Here is a 22451-nt window from a genome sequence, read left to right as displayed (position 1 = left end):
GCAAAGCCAGCTACCAGTTGTTAATCCCAACACATCATAGGAGACACTTTCTATCTCCTCCTGTAATGTTAATGCAGCTGGAATTCCATAAATCAAATCTCAGCAGTAAAAAGGTTAATAAGTTTACACTATATAATTGAAAGCCATATTGGTGATTAAAAGGATTTTATATATCAGTTTTCTGGGTCACCAACTAATTATTTTTGGTGGCCTGTAATAAAACATAGCACCATAGGCAGATAGAGGCTGTAATCACATAATGTATGAAAAAAAGCATTCACATTTATTTGAGATGAGGGTGTGTACACCAGCTTGTTGAATAGCCTTTGAGGTATCACTCTCCTAGTTTGGAGACAATGGGAGAAGTTGCATGTTCTGTGCAGTTGGCAAGGTTCATCCCAAGTTATTGGGTTGGGTTTTGAGGTCTGGCAGTGTCTCTCCAGAGCTGAGCCCAAGGGAACCAGCTGTCACCTGTGATGGAAAGGTTCTGCAGAGGCACTGGGGATCAGATTGCTATTATAATTCATTTTAATGCATTCTGCACATACTAATCATTTATTGGAACAGGATCTTCTGTAATAGGGACATGACTAGGAAGAGACAGAGACAATTGATCATCCTTGCCCAGAAAGGATAGTTTAAAAAACAAACAAAACCCCCTCCCTTCTGTACAAGGGGCAGGTGTGTGTGCATGTATGAGGGATTGGGTATTCAGTGTGGAGATAGAGAAAAATTGGACCCAAAAATTGCATTGAAATCTCTACAGTTAAAAGGAAACCTTCTGTACAAGGGGCAGATGTGTGCATGGGCATTGTGCATTCAGCGTGGAGAGGGAGAAATTCTGAACTGAAAATTTGAATTTCTACTGTTTTATCAGGGTGAAATACCCTTTCTGGAGCCAGAAATTCGGGCACAGACATTCCAAACTCATGCCTCTGTTCTGCAGGTTGTATGGTTTTAGTGCATTTCTCTGCATCAGGAAGCAGCTGAGGGCAGGGGCAGACGTGGGGTGTGCAGGTGGATTTGCAGGGGGGGGGGTGTTTGCATAAATAATTCACAGGTCACTTCTGTAGTGTCTGGGACCTCCTGTGGTCCTGTGTGAGGTGACACAAGCACAGCCCTTCTAATGGGTAAACAATCCACTGCTGGTCTCTGTTTTGCTTGGTGAGCAAAGGGCACAATACAGTGAGTGTTGGGCACATTGTTCCCATGGTCAGGGATCCGAGATGTGACCAAAAACAAATGACCTGATGTTCAAATCCCTCCTGGACAAGGCTTGCAGAAACACTTTAGGGATCAGGATCTTCTGTGACAACTGCTTCTGTAATATTTTTTAGATCTTTTGGCTACAGCTGCTTAATTGACAAATCATTAACTCTTGAATGCCCCTTGCATAAAATCAGTGCCATGACATATTATACTGTAACGAGTAAAGGTTCAAGTCCTCTGCCACTAAAATAATTTGCTTGTCATCTCCTATATCTAAATAGGAACTTTTTCTGCACTGAAAAGAACATATTTTTATTCAAATGAAGCTCTTAATGTGTTTCCTAGCAGCATAGCTACAGGGTGTGATACTCAGTTTTAAACACAGGCTGGGGAGGTTAAAAGTGGAATGGCAGTTGGGTGAGTAATGGCCTGTGAGTCAGCTGCTAAACTTGACTTGACAGCCTCCATGTCACCACCAAGTCAGAAGTCATTCGTGTGACATTTTTGAGGGTAAAGAAGTAAAAAATAAGCTGGTAGTTTCCACTGGTAGAAGGCCATGTCCTGGCCCTCTAAACAAAGACTGAGAAGGGGGAAAGGTAAGCAGCAGCAATAGTGCAAATGAGGAAAGTGAGAATATAAATTGCACCCACAATTATAGGTGGATATCTGCGCAACTGTAGAAAATTCAAATACATCAGGTGTCCCCCTCTGAAGTTCAGAGGAAAAGCAATGTGGTTAAAGGGTCTGAGTGCTGGGGGTGCTGTCCTGTCTGATGCTGAGCAGGCTTCCTCCCAGGGCTCTTTGCAGCTAGAACTTGGTTAGGTTTGATTTGACCAATCTGGGCCTAAGAAAGCCAAATAAACTTCTGCAATCTGCTGCTGTTCCGGGCTGGAACAGCAGAACTGCTCGCTTTGCTGTCACTGTTCAGCCTTTCTCTTTGGAGAGATTTTTGTCACTGGATTGGTAATATCACGAAGTTGTTATTTTTTCACACATAATCAGCAGCAGAAAGTGCACGGTCCTGTTTCAGCCTCCAGGTGCTTACAGACATCTTTGTTAAATTGACGAAGAGGGTGAGAAGGGAATGGAAAGAGATGACGAGGTGACCTTGACAAAGCCTAGTGCTAAGGGAGAGCATGGGAAAAGAGGGATCCCATGGCTATCCTGGGAAAGAGCTTCTGCCTCTGACACACACAGTCCAGTTCTTCTGAAGAATAAAATCACAACAATATCTAGAGAGAAAAAACATATCCTGTTGATAGCCCTGATAGAGATAACAAAAAGGAATTGGAGCATCCTCTGTGTTTAGTGCACTCCTTGTGACGTCCATAGAATGGTGTCCTCTGGATGGGGCTTCTGGGTGATGTATTTTAGGTAGCATAGGCAAGGAAGGGAGGATCCAACAACTATTCTGTATCTGACCTAGAACAAGAGGTCAGGACCATAATATGGCCTCTAGTACTCCTTGTCACTGAAATCCTTTCACTTCACGCCTTATTGCATAAGTTCAATATACTTTTGGGCTAAAGCTCTCCCCAGCACTTAGCTCTCTAAACTCCCTACTCAGCAGGTGGCTTATTTAAATGTGGCTGTCAGCTTGGCCAGTGGCCAAAAGCAAATGGCTCGATGCTGAACCGCAGTGTTTGGGTTTAATCCTGCTCTGCTCCTGCCAGCACAATCCCCCTGGCTCCGGTGGGGTTGTGTGGGGTACAAGTGAGTGCAATATAGGGCTGTCTGCTCAACTGTTTGTCAAATAAATCTATGGCCAGTGGCTTGCATTATGTCAGCTAAACATTTGCCTGGCACTTTCACGTCTGCGAGCCAAGGAGGAATTCTGGGTTGTTTGAAATGAGAACCATCATTGTCAAGTCTCACTTAACCAACAAGCATTTCTTCCGTCATGTGTAAGTAACTTATTTTGCAGCCCACAGCCTCAAAGAGGAAATGTAAAATTTTTCTAAACATCCAGTGCAAATGGGGATATTAGCTGCTTAATTGATTCTTCGAAATTTGGGTCTTATGACTGAGCAGGTGAGATGGAAGGAGAGGGGAAGCACATGGTTTAAATTAAATATATGGAGAAAAACTGCCAAATGATAAAAATATATTTTAAAAGTAAGCAAACCTGTTTTCCCTCTGCCTCTCCATTAAATGTGTCAGGAAAGGGCCTTTACAACTAGGTGGTAATTAGAGAGGAAAAAGCAATGCTGTCAGAGCAGTCAATCTATCACATCCTCTACTGCCTAAATGTTACCAGCAATTAAACAAGTTAGTAGGGGAAAAGCTTGACAAGCAAGTTTTATCACCGAATCATCTTGGTGGCAAAGTATGTGGGTGCTCTTATTAGATTCCCCTGTGTAACCCCAATGATTTAAAATCCAGCCCCAGGAATGCATGTTCAGACCAAAGAGACTATTTTCTTTCCCAGACTACCCAGGCACTGGGAAGATTAGAATGCTAAAAATAAAACAACCTTTCCCACCTCCCCCTTCCTCTCCCCTCCAAAGTCAAATCTGTCCAGGTTGACTGCTCCATTAAATTCAAGAACAAAAAGTTATAAATTGAACATAGGGAGAGCAGTGCCTTTTCTTAAAGTGATGTTTCCTCGCCTTAATGGATTTAGCTATGGCAGGGAGTCAGAGAGAAGCTGTCTTAACTAAATCTTTGACTGATTATGCATTTTTTTTCTATTCATACAAGATAGATTCATCATTCCAATTTGTCAAGCTGGCGAAGTTCCAATTAATTACACCAGGAAAAGCTCAAGCTGCATTAGGCCTCTGTCAGGCCTAATCTAGTGCTTCATTTACTGGAGCCCCAAATGAAGAGATATCAGAGGTGTTGTTCCTCTTGGTACTTAATTTGATGAATGCCCTAGCAGCACGATCGGTGGCAGAGGTGTGTATGTGTGTGTCTCTTCATCAGCCACCTCTGCTGAAGTCGTCATGCTTTCTCTACTAATTTGAGGGCTCATCTGTATACTGGATGTTTTTTGGAAGGTCTATTCTTCATCGATGTGCCAAAAGGTTTCTTCTGTGTGTGTGCATGTGTCTGGGTGCCTTTCCAGATCTGCTGGACCCGATTCTGAGCTCGGTGCTGTGATGAGCTGGGATTCAAAGCCTTGTGTGTGCATATGAAGCAATATCAGTTAGACTGGATGCTGCAAAGGGCTCTAAATTTTGACATCCCTGTTGCATGTTTGCAGGGGAGGGGCAGCTTTGCACATTGCTCATAAGGAAGTCAGGGTTATCATCCATGTCCACTGTAAAGAAGTGCTCAAAATGCTTGAGTAATCCATTTGTTTGCTAAATGGATTTGAATCTTTGATATATTTATATATGTGCCCTATCAACACAGGGAAGGAGTATATAAAGGTACAGATAGACTCTGACACCACACTGGTGGGCTGCTATTGACTATATACATCCTATGCTAATTCTTAAATATTTTACAGTAAAGACACTATGGACCAAGAACATATGTTTCTTTTTTGCAGCACTTTACGTATGAATTATTCAGCATAAGGTGCCAGAATGCCAATATGTTTAGCTTACTTTTGGCTTTTAACCACTGCTGTGATTAAAGATGTAACTGCAGCAGTGCTGTCACTTTGCACGTAGGTTTAGGTGTCTCAGAAAGGAGGAGGCATTAGCCAAGAGTAAAGTAGCTGTGTACTTTGGCTGAGTAAAATGCTAAAAGTCTTCATTTGCCAGCAGTTCCCATGCTGGGTTCCTGAGTTTATTTTCCACTGCCTGTGTTTGAGGGACTGGTGTGTGCAATGATGATTTTTAATGGCAGCTATCAGACATGCATATGGTGCTCAGCAGGAGCCTGTACTCAGAGCAAGCAAGGAGAGAATTGATGCACTGATGGCTGTACTACGACAACTCTGGAGACAGTTTGGACCTCAGCTGATGCTCGTTTTTGGGAGGAGGGTCTTTGTATCTGTTAATACATCAAATTTGCATCTGCCATTAGTGTGTCAAAATGAGATAAGCTCAGTTGTAGAGCAACAGGGATAACACCCTAAATCTTGTCTAAGGTGAGATTTTTTTAAAGCGTTTCTCTTTTGCTTCGGGACAAAATCAAATAAAGATGTTTTAATCTCTGGGGAAAATGTTGAGGGAAGAGACAGACTGGTTGTAATGATCTCTTTTCATTCTGCACAAGAAGTCTTTTGCTGGACTTATACATTTGAGATTGGTTCTTAAGTGTTCTGCTTAAAAAGTCACTGAGGACCAAAACCATATGTTTCATTTCTGCAGTACCTTATGTATGAATTATTCAGCATAAGGTGCCAGAATGCCAATATGTTTAGCTTACTTCTGGTTTTTAGCCTTATGTTTTGTGTTAAGCAGGTTGTTTAAACTCACCTGTTGAACTTGAAATAACTAAAAGCCTTTGTGTAGTCTGGGCCAGACAACAGTGAGCTCTTGTAGTTTCCAAGGCTCTGGGCTGGGCTCTTGGTTTTTGTATTTGTACCCATGTGCCATAGGCTGCCTTGGCTTTGCACCTGGCAGTTCCTTTACATTTGCTGGTATTTGTCTCTGGTTACAAGGCTGCTGGAGTGTTTTGTGAGTGGTTTCAATGTATATTAATGCCAGTAGGTACCTGAGGCTGTCCAGAGCTGTCAAGAGCAATGTACCCATTCTAGGCAGAGATTGTCTTGACTGGTTCTTTTTCATATGCACCACTAAGGTGGAGTTGGAGAGAGATGGTGTTGTTTTCTCTGTCCTTTAGAGAAATGGGAAATGCTTTTTTGTCCTGCTGAGGAGGCACAAGGTTGGAGGCTCAGTGGCCATGGACTGCCTTTTCCTATTGTTGTGTGTTGATTTACCTCAGGGCTTAGCAGAAATGTGTCCCTGGAGCTGTATTGGACTTGTGCTGTTACAAATTAAAAGTAACAAAAGGGATTGCACAAGACATACTACCAAAGATCATTTTCACCCGTGCTCTCCTTGCTCTGGCACCAAGATGAGGTTCATTCACTGCTAAAATCCCACTTAACCTTTGAAAATGTAGCCTACACAGTGCAATCATCTCACTCAGTGGCTTAAAGACTCTGATGACTCCTGAGTCATTTAGACAAGACAGAAGTGATCTCTTATGGACACAAGAAGTCCTGAGAAGGCCATAATCCAACAGAAATTTCTCTCTGCAAGGATGTGACCCTGAAAGCTAAAACTGTTCTTCCTTGGTTCTCAGTACATGTTCATCTGCATCCAACACTGAATGCAAACTCTGCAGTAGTTTGGGTCATCATATGAGCATCTGTCTCTGAGGAATGATTACAGATGATGAGTTATTACCTTTAAATAAGGGGTAATTAATGCTTTCCACTCTGGCTTTAATGAAAGGATTTCCTGATGGAGGCAAGGGGGAAACACAAGGAATATATTGTATCAGTAATGCCCCTTTGGGAGTTGTTGGCACAGTCTATGGTTAACAATTTGGAGTAACAAATAAATGTGGGCAACTTGTGATATATGTATGGAAGAATAAGTGTCAAATTATTCTTTATGAATTATTCTGCCAGTTCTAATAATAACCCAGCTGTTGAGGAGGAAACGAAAGCTAGATCTGTCAGTGCAGACAGACCCTTTTGCAGTAATTCTATCTCTTTCAAATGGAAAAAATATAAACTTCCTCTGAGAACAGAAAATTAGATAAGAGAGAAAGAATGAGATCTCTGCTCCAAATTAATTTTTTTTAGCTTAATGCACACTAATGGATAATAAAAATGGTTGATTAATGAACAACCGGCACACCAACCAGCTGAAAAAACACATTTTGGCAGTCAGCACTTGCAAAATCCATAGGTTAAAGACAAATTCAACCTCTGTCACTGGCCTCACAATGGTCAGGTGCCCTTACCAGGGAGGAGTGTTTTCATGAAGAAAGGCAGACTCTGTGGGTGTAGATACACACACATTGCCAGCTGTACCTTTGGGCAGGTTTTGGGACACTGTGTTTACATGTAATACCTGAAGAAACTTGATTGAGTAGCAAACCAGTGTCTAGCAACAAGGGAGCAAATCTGGGACTTGAGAGAGATCGGTCCCAAGGCACATCCACAGGTTGCCATATGACTTCAGTTGGGATCTTGTTCCCTTCTTGAGTCTTTTCTCTTCCCCTTTTCAAAGAAGGGGCTGAAACATCTCCCGTTAGTAGTTACAAGCTGCTATCCTCCTTTCAGATAATGACAGGTATAGATGGTGCTTTTTTTTGAGAGGATGGTGCAATTAATTCCTTTTGTATCAACCTTGATGCCATTTGTGAGGAGTGATGTGTTGAGCCACCAAAGGTGAAATTGAGCAGAGTCCCTAGATTTGGTGATTTGGTCCCAGTCTCAAGGCACAAAGGAGATTTTGCTCTGCTTTTCTAACTCTCAAGTCAGTTAGCACAGCCTGAGCTAAAGCCATCAATCTGAAACCATGTGAATCAAAAGAAAATAATTAGAATATTTTTTTGTGGGGCTTTGTCATTTTTGAATATATATATGGGGGGAAAAAAATATCTCTGCTATGTGATGCTTGCTGAGATTTAACACTTGCATGCCAAAGGGTCAGAAAACATTAATACTCCTTTACTGATGAACTCTTTTCTAAAATATTAATAAACTCACCTGGCAGCCTGTATGTCATCCCTGCTTTGCCTCTTGTACACTGTGCTCACATCTGATTAAAATGTGAGCTGTCCAGGGCAGGACCCGTGTGTTCAGTGCTGGCTTGCTTACTGGTGCTATTATAAATAATTAAGATAATTATCCAATGTGTTTATGGCAACTGACTGCTTTGGGTCAGCTTCTCTGAGGACTCCTGCCATCAATGAAAATTTTGCAAATGGAAGGGTTTGCAGGCTCCAGTGCCAAAGATGGATTACCTGGAAGCTTTCAGAGCAATAAACAATGCACTTTCCATTTGCCTCTCCATCCTGTATGGAAATGATCAGAAACTGTAATTTTACAGTGCAAGTAAATGAGAGGCATCAACAGCATGAGTGAGAGAGAGGCATTGTCTTTCCTGATGCCAAATCCCAGAATATTAAGAGTTTGCCAAAGGCGTTTCAGAGATAGGTTTCCTATCCTCATCAATAATTTAAAACATTCCCAAGTCTCCTCTGGGTAGCTTGGAATAAGAGCTGAAGGCACGGATGTCAGAAGGCAGAGTGACTCCCAATTAGTCAGGTAGAGTGCTTTCCTGTTGACTCAGCCAGGGCAAGGGTAGCTATAAAACCCAGCCTCACGTCCTTATAGATTCCTTAATAGTTTTTTTTTTCCTTTAAATCTGTGGTAATTTGCAGGAGATGAGTGGGCAGTGCAGTCCCTAATCCACCGGGGTGCTCATTAGTGCCATGGAAAAACACTGGGGCAGGCAGGGAAGTTGGGGGATGAAGCTGCTGACAGAAGATGGGTTGGGGAATCAGCACCATATTGTGCATGAGCCAGACCCAGAAAGAGGGGGCAGCTTTTAAAACCTGCTGGGAACCATGGCCTGACTGGTTGGCATTGCCAACCAAGGAGAATTTGCAGTGATGCCTTCTACATTTGTAAGGATTGATTGTTGTACCTATGTGGAGTTTTGAGGGAGTGATGGGGTTTTGTCCTTGCACACAAGGGTGGGTCCTATTAGAACTTTTTTGGTGTCACGCGGAAAATTGCTTGTGGGGCCCTAAAACTGGGCCATGTGAAAGAGTTGCCCTGAATCAGCCAATTTGCAGCAGCTCTGTGGCTGTGTCTATCTGGATGTGTCATAAAACTCCTGAATGTCCTATCTGACCAGGCTAAACGTGTTTATTTACCACACAGCTTATTGTGCACTAAACTCATCCACATGGCAGGCAATTTTCTAGTGCTTAGGCCACGATTTGACCCAGCTGCCATGGAGAAGGCTATATTAAGTCCAGCTGATCAGGGCTGTCTCCACAGTGGAACAGGAAATTAGCCTCTATAGCTATGTGACTCTGTCAGCTTTTTTACGCATTTCACACAACTCATTTCCTATAATGTGCAGCTTTTTCCTACCGTTTTTTTCCCTGCTGTGAGTAATATTATTTTGATATTGCATTCCCCAATGTGGTATTCAGATCTTGGGCTGACACTAATTATGTGTTATTGTTTTTTATTCTTTAAAATTTTCTCCTGGCATTGCTGACTGCACCTGTTTATGCCTCAGTGTCTCTAACTGCATGTGATTCCGTCCAAAACATGCTGGTTCTTTGCACTTGGTTTGGAATTGTGTTTTGCAGCACACTTCTACATTTAATCGCAGCTTTGCAGTGCTTATCTGGCATAGTGGCAGTGCTTGACTGGATCTTTGCTCCTTTGAAAAAAAGTGGATTTCTCAAAGCTGTACCTTTTACTGTTGAGATCATATTTTTAAAGAGTTGGCTACTAAGAAAAAGTTACAAATGCCTTGAAAAGAGACATTTTAGAAATTAGAGGAGCTCTGGAAAACTGCAAGTGATGAGAGAAAGAAGAAGATGGGGTTGCAGGGAAGTGGGGATTTGTTTCCCCTGTAGGCTTCTGTTCCAGCACTGACTTCAGCCATCATGCAGGTATTATTGCCCAGGCCTTGAGTTCTTATAGCATCTTTATTATATCTTGGTAAAATTGGGGATCTCATTCCAAGAGGAACAGATTTTCAGCTCTGCAACTTGGATTTTCAAGGGCTGGGGAGTTCTCAGTGGTGCAGTGATGCAAGAGGTGAGGCAGTGTCCAACATGTGGATTGAGCTGTGTGGGCAAAACCACTCAGTGGTTCACATCAGCTCCTAGCTGATGGCAAAGACAAGGCAATTCACTCATCTAAGACTAAAGCTCCAGATATTTGATGCTCCAGGTCTTCTTTACTGTTTCTGTTAAGATGACAGAATTTAGCCAGCTGCAAAATATGGTTTGATGTTTGGTCCCTTTGTCCTCCATCCTTAAACACCTATGGAGCTGTGTGATCCTTGGCAGGGCCAAATTCTCACCGAAATTGCACTGCTTTGGGTCTAAGATGTAGCTCCTCTACACTGCAAGGATTTTATCCCTGCTGTAGAAGGCCAATATGCCTGTGCTTTATGCCTTGGATTTTACTGATCAGCTGGCTGGAGAGCTGGTAATATGCCACTGGACCAGTGGCTTAATGCAGGAATTACTGGAAGCAGCAATCTTGGAGTGCTTTTTATGAGGATAACAAGGCTTTTGCAGACATAAAAAGCAGGAGAAATGCTTATTAGTTATGGGGAAGGTGAAAGGCTTAGAAAACTGATTAGTGTAGCAGTGTGGTCAGATTGAAATGAAAGCTCAGTGGCATAATCGTTAATTGGGTGCTTACTTACCTACTAATTTGAGCTTGGATGTCAGCAGTACTGCACTTCATCTCAAACCAGAGGTCAGGCTTTAATGCTACATCATAAATTACGTAAAGGCACAACACTAACAATTAGATAATTATGGAGACCCATGCTGTTGCAATTTAACTGGGCAAGTTCAGGGCAATCATGACAGGAATAGTGCTTAACCCTGAATCTGCTGCCTTTCTTTCAACCTGACAGCCAAATATATGTGGCTGAGGAGGTACCCAGCTGTCTGGCAGCCCACAGGTTAAAAGCATCTTCCCCTATTAGTCAGATTCATCAGATGGCCCAGGCGAACTCTGAGGCAATATTGCAAAAACATTAATTATGGTTCAGAAAGAAAAGCCTGCATTTCAGTCTGCAGGAGCTTCTAGCAGCAGTCAGAACAGTTTCTGTGTTCAAGGCACTGTTGTGGTTTTTCATTTGTTTCTAAGCCAAGCCTATATATATCCTTGGTTTGTTTACTTAGCCTAAATAAACCACCAAACCAAAAATAAGTTTATCTGCAGGGATCTCTTTCCATGCTGCACAGGGCAGACCCAGCAGATCTCCCATTTGCAGCTCTGGAGCCATTCCACTGCCCACAGCTTGTCTCTGCCCAGCTGCAGTGCTGCTTTCTGGGTCACTGCAGAGCAGAGACAAGGCCACTGCAGAAAGTGGCTTTTTCCCAGCTGTTTTCCTGCTCCAGCCATGCTGGAAGGCATTTTACCCACCTGCAGCCTCTGGTGGCTCCTGCCTGCCCTTCCCCAGAGCTTTCAGCATGGATCCTCTTGCTGCCCACCATGGCTTTAATGGGGAGAGAGTTTGATCAATGCTGGATGCTTGAACATTCAACCCACAGGGAAGATATAGGAGATGAGGGTGGAAAACCCCAGTCAGGTGACTGAAAAGTGACTGACAGTGGGATGAAATGAATAACATACAAATCCTGAGCTGTTTGGCCAATTGGACACGTGGTTTTAGACATAAGCAATGTACCCTCATTGAGAAATATGTAATGAACAATGGTTTCTGTGGGGTCTTAGAAGCCTACAGGCTTTATTTGATTTGGGCCTGGGACTTTTTCTAGTGCTGTCCCTTTACTTTTGTTTCTGATCCTTTTGGTAATCAGGTAAATTGCTCACACTGTGATATTTTATTACCTTTGTAAAAATTGGGGTTTTTTCTGTGCTTGGCCAGGGCTGAGTAAATTCTGTGCATTAAAACAAAATAAAACTGCCCACTGCTGTCACTTTGGCACCATTTTCCTTATTCAGGGCATTTTTTATAATCAACAGAAAACATGTCCTTGAGGAAATATCTCCTATTAATAGGAATGGTGTCTTATGGTGTACTGTGCAGTGTTGTATGCTGACATTTTCATTTTTGGGTTGAGGGACTGTGTGTTTTATATTTAGCCATGTTTTGCTTCAGCCTTGGTAGGTAAAATTCCTTCAGGTGCTAAGCGTGTTATAAAAGTGCTAGGAAACCCTTAGCAGTGGCACATTGCTTTGAAAAATAATCTTATAACCTTTATATATGTGCTGCAACATAGCATGGTCAAGTAATGACACATCTGGTTACCTATTATTAAGGGCTGAGTTATGGTGTGCTTTTTGTTTTAATTAGTTTGTGATAAACAAAAACTCAGGGGCTGTTCTGCTCTGGTAGTTCTCATTTTTCCTGCAGCCTTCCCTGCCCTTATGGGTTTATTAGTGTAGAAAAAGTGCCATGTTGTACTTGCAATGTCTAGACTGCTGTGGTACACCAGGCAGGAGGCTTGGTCCGAACCAATTGTCCATCATGTGGTGCTGGGGAGCTCTGGGTACGTCCATGTTACATTAAATTTGGTACCTAGAGGCTGTGTCCATGCCCAAATTCCTCACCAGCCCTCCAGGACAGGCTGTGTGGGTCAGGTTATCCCATTTTTGGGTGCTCTAGAAGGATGGAGAGAGGAGATGAACTAATTTGCTCTTGCTGCCTGATAACTAGATTTTTTTAAATTATTTTTTTTCCTACTGATACCTTTAAAAGAGGAAGACAAAGCTAAATTCTACCATGGCTGGGCTATGCCTGGCTGTGTGAGTCTGAGAACTGTGAGTTAATGTTACTGGGCTCAGTCCTGCAGTGACCAGGAGGGATTTCTGGCCTTTGGAAAGAGAAGTCTCAGTGCAGAGGCATCAGCCCTCCCTCCAAGCAGTAAAATCAATCCCAGTTTTGGCTGCCATCCTCCCAGCTCTGCCCAGGGCTGATGGGTGCTGGGAATGGCCACGTTACACAGGGTCATGCTGGGTCTGAATCCAGGCCTTAAAAAGCCTTTAATGGGTTGGAAATGATCCTCAGTGCAGGGGACATGCAGGAGCAGCCTGGCAGGCATATTGACAGTTTTTGCCTCCTAACAAACGTGACACTGCTCTCCTGCAGCGTTGGAGGGTTTTTATTGCTGTACATCGTGGCATGAATCCTTTTCCAAAGGGGCTGATGCCTTGGGTCTGTGACAATCTGATCAGCCCTTTGGACCATGACATAAAAAGACCAGCAGTTCCTCCTGGCAGGCTTTACTAGCAAAAATCCATTTTATAAATAAACCCTCTTTGGGAGTTGCAGAAGAAAACTCCATCCTTGAGGCAGTGCAGAGCCAGAGGAGCTGCTGTGTCTGCACGTGTGGCTCTGGGGGCAGCTGCTCACAGCTGGCTCCAGGACACAGCCTCCAGGTCACAGCCTGCCCAGGCAGCCAGGGACAGACTTCTGCCAGCCTTGGAAACTTCACTGCAGGGTTTGGTCTTTCTCTGGAAGCTGCAGCTGCTGGCTGGAAGAGAAGGAACTAGAGTTGCAGCTCTCCCTTCAAAGGGCACAAGTTTCTGGAGCAGAGAAGGAAAGCTGAGCAGCATAAAGCAAGTGTGCCCTCAAGGTTCAGGAAGCTGAAGGTGAATGAAAGGCACCTGCAGTGATTTCTTTTAGGAGGATCACTTGATGTTCCACCTTTTCATGTGGCTTCCTGACACTGGTGTCAGGACTTTTGCATCCTCGGAACTGGTGCCAGTGTTCACAGAGCAAAGAGCAGAGGCTGGTGCTGTGGTTCACTTATCTGGGCAAGATCCCAGGCAAATGTGACAGTGAAGTGCTGTGCCTGAAGCAAATCAAATGTTTGCACTGTGGATTAAAGGCACAGTGTTGATGAAGTGCTTAATTCTCACATAGTTTAGTGTACCACAGCCCTGGTGCCCAATCATGGGCTTATTCTTTACCAGCCATTAAAAATCCTGGCCATGCTTTCGTTATATCCCTTCCCTCTCACAGAAAATATCCATAAAGTTAACTTTGATCACTCTGTCTGCAGAACCAGGGATCACTCCCACTGTAGTGTCTTGGTGCTGATTGCCATGGGATTTATTGCTGGTGGATTGGGAATGGGGTTGAACTGAAGAACACCTCAAGCTGGCCAGGCACATTGTGTAATCTCTGCACACTGGGAATAAAACTACAGCTCCAGTTTGCCCAATATCTGCACAGACCTGGAAGCCGTGGCTTGTTCCTTGCTCATCCTCAGTCTCTTTGGGCTACACTGCAGCACTGATAGTGCAGGAGATCACCAGCTCTCTGGGATTTCAGCAGCCCCAGCACACAAAGCAGGGAGAAGAATGTTGGCAGTTTTACTGGGGACTTTTTTGCTTTAATCTGTGGTTTGCTATTCCTGTGTGCGGCGAGGCTCTCATATAAAGTAAAGACCATTTGGGATCCTCTCTCTGGAGAGAAGTTATTCTCCACAGGCCTCTGGAGTTTGGTGTTTCAAGGTAAAGTCACCTGGGTGAGCAGTGGCATTGCCAGATGGTCGGATTCTGTCACTGAGGAGGATTTAGGAGAGAGGGGAGTCTCCTGGTGAGACCTGCAGATGGTCTTGGCAGAGCCAGGGGCATGAGATCAATGTCTCATCTCCTCTTGCACAGACAAGGTGATTCCAGCCAGCCAGTGTAAGATTTATCACTCACCTCCTAAGCCAGGGAGCCATGCCCTTCCCTGAATCTTGGAGGGACAGGCAGGCCAAAACCTAAATCTTGTTCTCTGCTGCTTGGAAGGGCAAAGGTCTGACTTCCACCCAGCCTGGCTGTGCCCCACAGGGCATTACCTGACAGGTTATGCCAAGATTCACTTTTTGCTCCCAGGGGCAGTGCAGCATTTCATGCCCTGTGCTGTGACCCCTCCATCCAGTCCAGATTCCACCTCTGCACACAGCTGGAGCTGGGACTGGTCTCCAGAGGGCTCCTATGTACAAAGGAGCCTCGCATTGATTTTCCAAGCGAGCCTCCAGTAAGGAAATCCCATCACATTGTCACTTACTTACAGGTGCAATGCTGCATGCACTGAAATTGAAGTATCCTGTAAGAAACTTGGCTCTATGAAGCTTTTCCATGGTTGCAATCAGTAACAGCAGTGCTGTTTCTAGTAGTGCTATTGCTCCATCTGTGACAGAGGGAGTGGGGAATTTAAACTGGACTGTAGTGCCCAAATGCAGTAACTGCATGGCCTGAGAAAACAAATTCTGTGTTTTGGTGGTACAGCTGCCTCTGAATCAAAAATCCTGACTGGTCTGGCCAGGCTGGGACTGGAACTCAAGCAACATCATCATTTGGGGCTTGATTTCACTTCTTGGTGATAAAAAAATTAAGAATTCCTATTGCATTAACGTTTATTTTGCTACAAATGACAAAACAGCCCTGCAAAACAGAATCAAATCTTTACAGCTGAGAGATTGAGTAACGAGGGGAAGAAAATGTCAATGCAAGTTAAAGCAAATTTAATAAAGCAAATAAAAACAACATACTGACACTGAAATATAATCTTAACGCTCTGACTGCATCTAACTGAAGGCAGGAAATTCTCAGCTAAGTGTTCCCTCAGCCCTCTTAAATCAGCCCAGTTTGCTTAGGCATTGTTGCACATAAGCGCCTTTATGAGCTGGCCCCAAAACACTGGATGATAATAGGAGCACTAAGAAGATATTTATTTTGTCAGCTGTGTGTTTGGATGTGTCTCTGATGGATGCACCAGCCCTGATTCTGCAAACCATGGAGAAACCAGCCCCACTGTCAGTTTGTGCTCTCACACTTTGCAGAGTTGAGGTTGTGAGGAAAAGTGATCCACGGGGTGGGACTGGAGGCACCACCTCAGTGCTGCTGAGGTGTCTCTGTAGATCCTCTAATGCTGCTTTTCACAGGCTGGAGAACGAATATTCACAAAATCTATGCATTGAGGAGCCTCCCTTTGCCAGATGAGAGGCTGAACTGCGAGAGGTTGTGATTTACCAGCAGAAAAAGTGTGTGTGGCAGTGCCAAGACCTGATCATGCACTCTGTGCTTCCCCTGTGTGTTTTCTCTCTGAGATGTCCTCCTCATGGACTGGAAAAAATGAAGAGCTTCAAAACTTGAGGGAACTGCACTTCCCTGCAGGTGTAGTGTAATCTGGTGGATTTTAGGTAGAGCTAAGAGGGGGCTCACCATTTGGTTTTGGGAACTGAAGGCCTCCAGAACCAGAATTGCCTGGAGTCCCACTTGAATTGAAGATTTAGGATGAGGGCTGGGTCAGGATGGAGCTGCTGCACATACCTGCTTTGGAGCTAGGAGAGGACACTGAGAGGGGTGGTGAGCTTTTTAAGAAGCATGTCTTGCTCCCTAGCAATCTTTTTTTCCCCTAAAAAATTACCAAAGAAAATGCTAGCCTGGAACAGGATGATAAAGATTGCCACCTGTGTCTTTTCTCCATCTTTTACCAGCAATCTGGCCCTTAAAATATATTTGCAGTTCTGAATCTTTATTTTTTGTGTAAAAAGAAGGTCTTTCTCACACAAGTAATCCTGTGAAAGCCTTTAGAGTCTGCTTGAGTTGTTAGGTCTGCAGGTCTTCTGGGTGAGATAATATAAGCAATGGTTTGTGCCAAGTGTTTTTGTTCCCCCACCTCTAAGGAGTCAGATCAGCCGAATTTGAACTTCCTGATACTGTTTGCAGTTGATTAAGAAAACACAGATATCGGCCAAATACATGCCTTGGTTGTTCTTCTCGCTTATGTTCAGAAAATGCGCCTAATATTTCTCTTTTAGAAGCAGGAACAGATTTCTTGCCCAGATTTGCCTTGTTGCTGGGTTCCATGTCCAAGAGCTTTGTCCTGCTTCTGTCTCCTAAGTCCTCATTGCTAGTCCTGACCATCTCTTTATTGAAGAGCCTTCACAGTCCATATCCATCCTGCTTATCACTCTTACTCAGTATTGACAAATCTATGCCCACTTCTGACAGGCCACAACTAATTGATTTTCTACCAGCCAAGTTTTCTAGCAAATGCTTTTGCAGTATCTGGCCTTATGAGTTCCCCCTGGGCTCAGGGAAAGGTGGGAAGTATCATCAAAAGGAGCTGTTTTTGTAATATTTAAACCCTAAAAGCCTGTGAAAGACAGTGACAGTGACATGGTGCTGATCAAAATTTCTGAATTGCTTTTTCTGTTTTCCCGGCTTTTTTTCTATTTCTCATGCTCAGGCTGTGAGATCTGTGGGGCTGGGGCTGACGTGTTGTGCAGGCCCCAGAACACTGAGATCTTAATCTGTGCTTAGGGCTCCCACAGTGTGTGCAGTTCATGTATTAAACAGTCTCCTCTGCTTGCGTGCAGGAAAATCCAGTAAACCCATCTGGATGCAGCTCAGCCCTGCTTTTTAATTCCTTGCTGGTGGCCCTCAGTGTCTGTGATGGGCTGCTGTGGGAAGGCTCTGAGTGCTCCTCCTGCTTCCCAGTGATGTGGGGAGGGTTTGCCTGCCCTGCTGAAAGGGTCAGATGCAAAAATAAATATCAGCACCTTTCTTGCTCCTGTAGTCTCAGGGTAGGAAGCTATTTTCTTTCCTAAACCCCCATTTATTCACTGTACTAATTCAGGGCCTGACTATTCTTAGCTTTTACCTTTCTGTGTCTACAGGACCACGGGGCTGGGCCAAATCACAGCACAGCCCCAGCTGTCAGTCATTTTAATAATTATTATTAACCCCCTGCTGATGCTTTTCCACATGAAAGCAAAAGGTTCTTTGACACTTTTCTTACTTTCCTTTAAAAGATGGAAGGTGGAATAACAAAGTTCTTAATTAGCTGAGCTGGTGTTGAAAAGCTCAGTGTCAGATTTCCAGGTCAGTGTTTGATGGAGGAATGATAGTGGGAAGTGATGCATCGACATTGATTAAAGAGCAGTGATGAAGCAAGATAAAATTGACATTTCATTCTTCCCAGCTAAAGAAATGTGACTGACAATACTTAAAGGTGAACAGGCTTATTCCTTGAATCAACAATGCAACCTGTAAAAACATCCATCACAGCAGTCTTTTCTTAATTACTAACATCTAATTAGCCCCAAATCCCTGTGGTGCACTGATTACACTAAAAGGTGCCTGCCACTCTTCCTAGTTTGGGTATAGCCGAGGAGGGTAAAGGATGTGAAATTAACTGGCACTTCCAATTGTTTCATCTGGAGACCCTGCAAAGAGTCCTCAGCTTTTCTCTGTGTTCTCCATTCCTTAGTCAAACAGAGCAGTAATCCCAGGTGAGTGCTGCATGCTGACTGGGACAGCTCCCTGGATGCACCAGGAGCCCCCAAGAGGGGTGTGAGATGCTGCAAAAAGCCAAACTGCTGCCTTTCCTGCCATTAATAATGGGGGCAAGTATTATTTTATAGGACTAAACTTGTTATTGTTGGCTTTTTTTTTTCCCTCTCTTTTTTTTTTTAATGTAGTACACTTTCAAGCATCTTTAAAATAGCAATTTAATGTTTCCTCACTTTAGTATAAGACCAACTCAGCCTCCTTTCTTCAAGCTGACAAAGGGCTTTTGATGATTGTTTCCCATCCCTTAGTTTTCTTCCCTTGAAAGAAACAAAGGGAGTAACAAATACAAATCCCCCAAAACCTTCTTTCCCACAAGGGGTCTGGAGTGCAGCTGATGCCTCTGTGAGTGTGTTTGTGTTGCAGAAAAGAGCGTTCAGATGCTGAGGCTTGGAGCAGCAATCAAATGCTCATTTTTGAGCTCTGATGGAGTTGAAATACTGCTTGTTGCACCAAGGTGATGAGGACAGGAGGTAAAATCCCAGAGAAATAGCATCCTTTTATCAGTAGATGGTAGTATAACAACGTGGAAGGAGTGCAGCTGCCCTGAGGTTGTCCCAAGTTCCAAGCTGTTGTACTCGAATCTTAAGTGAAAAACAAGACAAAGAGAGGCAGAGGATAAGTTCAGGCTCCTGTTATGTTCTACTTTTCACCAAATAGTAGTTTACAGCAGAGGGAATGTATTTATGTTTTCATTCATGATTTATGCATGGTTTATCTAGACTGGTGCGAATAATTGATTATTTTTGTTCTCTGGCAGTGCAAAAAAATTAAAATAAATATTTTTGTAAGCAAAATGAAAAAAAAAGTTAGGAAATCAAATAGAAGGGAAGGAGCAGACTCTTGTGTCAAAAAAGTATTTTATTTTTCTTCAAAACAACTGTTCTATAAAATGCTTTGCTTTGAACGATGGTTTGAATCATTTAACATAAAGGAAATTGCCAAGTGAAACAGTTGTAGTTTAGTTCTGGCTTGTACATGTCAAAATAACTGTTTTTAAACATTATTTCCTTTCCTATCTGTAATGCAAAGAATTTGGTGAAACTGGGACAAGCCTCCAGAAGATGGTGCTGCCAAAAATGAAATTATCATGAAGATGTTTCAACCAAGGCATTCACCATCCAGGCTCTTGGTTTGGCCATGAATTATTTGCTGTGAAAATACAAATAAACCAGAATTAACCTGCAGAGGGGCCTTCTCTCTCTGTAAGCTCACATTTGCAGAGCCTTTTAGTTTTGTTTTTTTTAATTAAAAGCAGACTTTTCCTGCATGTGAGCTCAGGGATCCCAGGGGCCAGATTCACAATGTAAATGCACTTAGGCTAAAGAGATCCATATTGATTTGTACCAGCAGAGGATCTGGCCCAGCAGGAGCAAACTCTGCTTTTCGAGGTGGTGTCGAATTTATATGTGTTGAATTCTGTGCTTTGGAATTTAAATAAAGGATTTGATAGCAAAAAAAAGAAAAAAAAAAAAAGAGGATGGATTTTAGAGATGTGGCATCCACTGTTTTCACTCTCCATGTCATCTGATTAGCAAAAGCGCTGTGGTAGGGGTGATGTTGATGAAGATAAAGGGCTTTTTGGTTACAACTGGGTTCTAATCCAAGCCCTAATCTATGTATGTGCTAATGGTTGACAAATGACAGTTCTGAGGGGGAATAGAATCTATGAGAATTTTAGATTTCAAGCACATTCTGAGTGGGTCTGTAGCTCATTGAAGAGCGATGCTGTTTTTCTTCACCAACATTTTTTTCCCTCTCTTTCGTAAATTTTTCACTGCTAAAAATACATTAGAAATATTATCTATTCTTAAATCCACTCTAATAATCAGACCTGTGAATTAAAAGCAATACTACAGTGGAAATGTATGAATACTCTGGAAAGTGGAGCGTGACCTTCTGTGCAGGGCTGAGAATTGGTCATTTGATTAAAACGGCACTTTTAAAAAGTTTATGTAGTGGGGCCTGTAATTTCAGAGCAGGAGCCTCTTTCCAAAGTATCCAGGGCTGGAATTCTGTGATCAAAAGGAGAATGGGGAGGTCTTGATGGTTCTCCAGTGAGGGGGTGGCTCTTTGTGGAGAACCTGGAATTGCAGCCACAGGGGTGTTCCTTCACTATCACAGCTGGATTTTAATTTGTCTTGTGTTACAGAAGAGTTGGGTTGGAAGGAACCTTAGAGATTTGGTGAACATACCTGAGACACGGCTAATTCTCCTGTGATGGGTTGGGATGCAACAAGAAATGTTTTTTTATCCTTGGTTTCTTTGTGGGTTGAGGTTATTGAATGTGCATGAGTTGTGTGTAAATATGTGCATGCATTTATATATATATATCCCATATTTAGGTATTTAGTGCCACTCAAAGACACCCTGTGAGGAAAGCTCTGTACAAGCTCCCATTGCATTTATTTTCCCACATTTTCCCTGTGCTCTCCCCTCTCTCACTCTGCCTTCCCCAGGCCTGTGCCAAGGGCTTGCTGCCAGACCTGTGATGTGATTGCAGGAGCTCTGGAGGGGCAGGCAGGGCAGCTCTTCCACCAGCAGCATCTTTCTCTGTGCCCAAGAGGAGCTGTTTAAGGTTTCATACAGTGCTGGGGCTCAGGAACAAATCCTGCAGAGCTGTGCTGGGAAACTGTGGCTGAGTTTGGCATTTTGGGCTGCATGTGACAGAATCCATCAAAGTGCAGATCCATCCAGAACATGTGAGAAGGACACAGGAAGGCATTTCAGAGCACTGGAGTGCATAAAAAGTGTCATTGTGTGGTGCATTCTGTACTTTATCAAGTACAATCAGGGGTCAATCAGGCTGTGTAAGAGGTACAGTAACAGCACAACCCATCTGCAAATGCATCCTGGCTGTGCCACACAAAAAGCTGTGACAGGAAACTTTCTCTTCATGTATTTCCATCTAAAGGCACAACACAGGTCAAGGGTTTGCTGCAATATGGAAACAAGTGCTCTGGCAAGTATGATGTTAATAATTTGCTTTATGACCTTTGTATTTCAAACAAGAAATTAGTTAAAAACTATCCAGACAAAACAAAAGCACACCAAACTTGCTGGTCATAGCCAAACTGTGCCAGCTTACAGCAGACTGGATGGTAATTTGTGTTACTGATGCCCCAACCCCAGCCTCATCTGGGTAGAGATGTGTGATGCACTCCAAGTGAGAACCCCAGGAGATGGATGAGGTTTATGTCTGTGAGGGATGGTTTATGTATCTCTGGATGGAGCCATGAACCCTGAGCAGAAAGAATGGTGCAGCTAAAGAGGAAGACTCTCAGTAATTTCAAGTGTCTTTAATTAGGGTGAGACTGATGCTACAACTGCCTGTTTGTATCTGGTGCTGGAAGGCAAACTGCAGGAACACGGAGTGTCTTGTTCCCAGGATTAAATCCAGCTTGGCAGGAGCCTCCCTGTTCCTTCCCAAAGAGTGAACATTTGGGTGTGCACATCTGGGGGTGTGTCTGTGCACATCTGGGACTGACAAGCACAGCCTGGCAAACCTGTGCTGGGAACCACAGCCTGATGGCCCTTGCAGGGGCTCAGGTGAAGGAGCCTTCAGATGACAAGATGCCTAAAACAATTCAGTGGGGAGCCTTCAGATGACAGGATGCCTAAAACAATTCAGTTCTGATGTCTCAATCCTAAAACCAGCTGTCCAGTCCTATGAAAGATGAACTTTTCCCAGAGAAACTGGATGAAAGGTGCATGTGCTGCTGGATATTCCTGACAGGAGAGCAACCCAACTTTGTGTCTGAGGCTGGAGAAAGTGTTCTGTAATTGCATGTGAGAGCTTGGTCATCTCCAGGGAAGCTGGGTTGCGTGCACAAGGTGCCAGGGCATGAGCAGGGCAGCAACACTGTGCTGGGAATAGATAAAAATGCGGTTCCCAGCAGGGGTGGATGCTGGTGGTGTGGATGGGCCAGGTCGAGAGCAGTGGGATCCCCTCAGCAGGGGGCTCTGTGCTGAGATAGCTCAGCCTTGGCGTGGCTTTGCTGGTTAATTTAACAGTAGTTGCTGTTGGAGTGCTTCGTGGGCAGGTGAGCAGAAGCGCAGGCTTTTACAGCACAGAGGTCAGCAAAGATAGAACTGATAAAACAGGACACTGCAGAGGAGGGAGAGGAGATGAGAGACACATGGACCCTCCACAGCCTGTGTAAGGAGAGGACACTGCCCTGCTCACAGCAGTCTCCCCTCACTCAGGTGTTATTCCACAGGTCTGGGGAAAATCACAGAAGGAAACACACCAGGAAGAAACAAGTCTGAGGTGACCAATAATATTTGTTGAGCT

The sequence above is a fragment of the Molothrus ater genome, chromosome 13 (genome assembly GCF_012460135.2).
Source record: "Molothrus ater isolate BHLD 08-10-18 breed brown headed cowbird chromosome 13, BPBGC_Mater_1.1, whole genome shotgun sequence".
NCBI lineage: Eukaryota > Metazoa > Chordata > Aves > Passeriformes > Icteridae > Molothrus > Molothrus ater.
Note: the sequence above shows the minus strand (reverse complement) of the source record.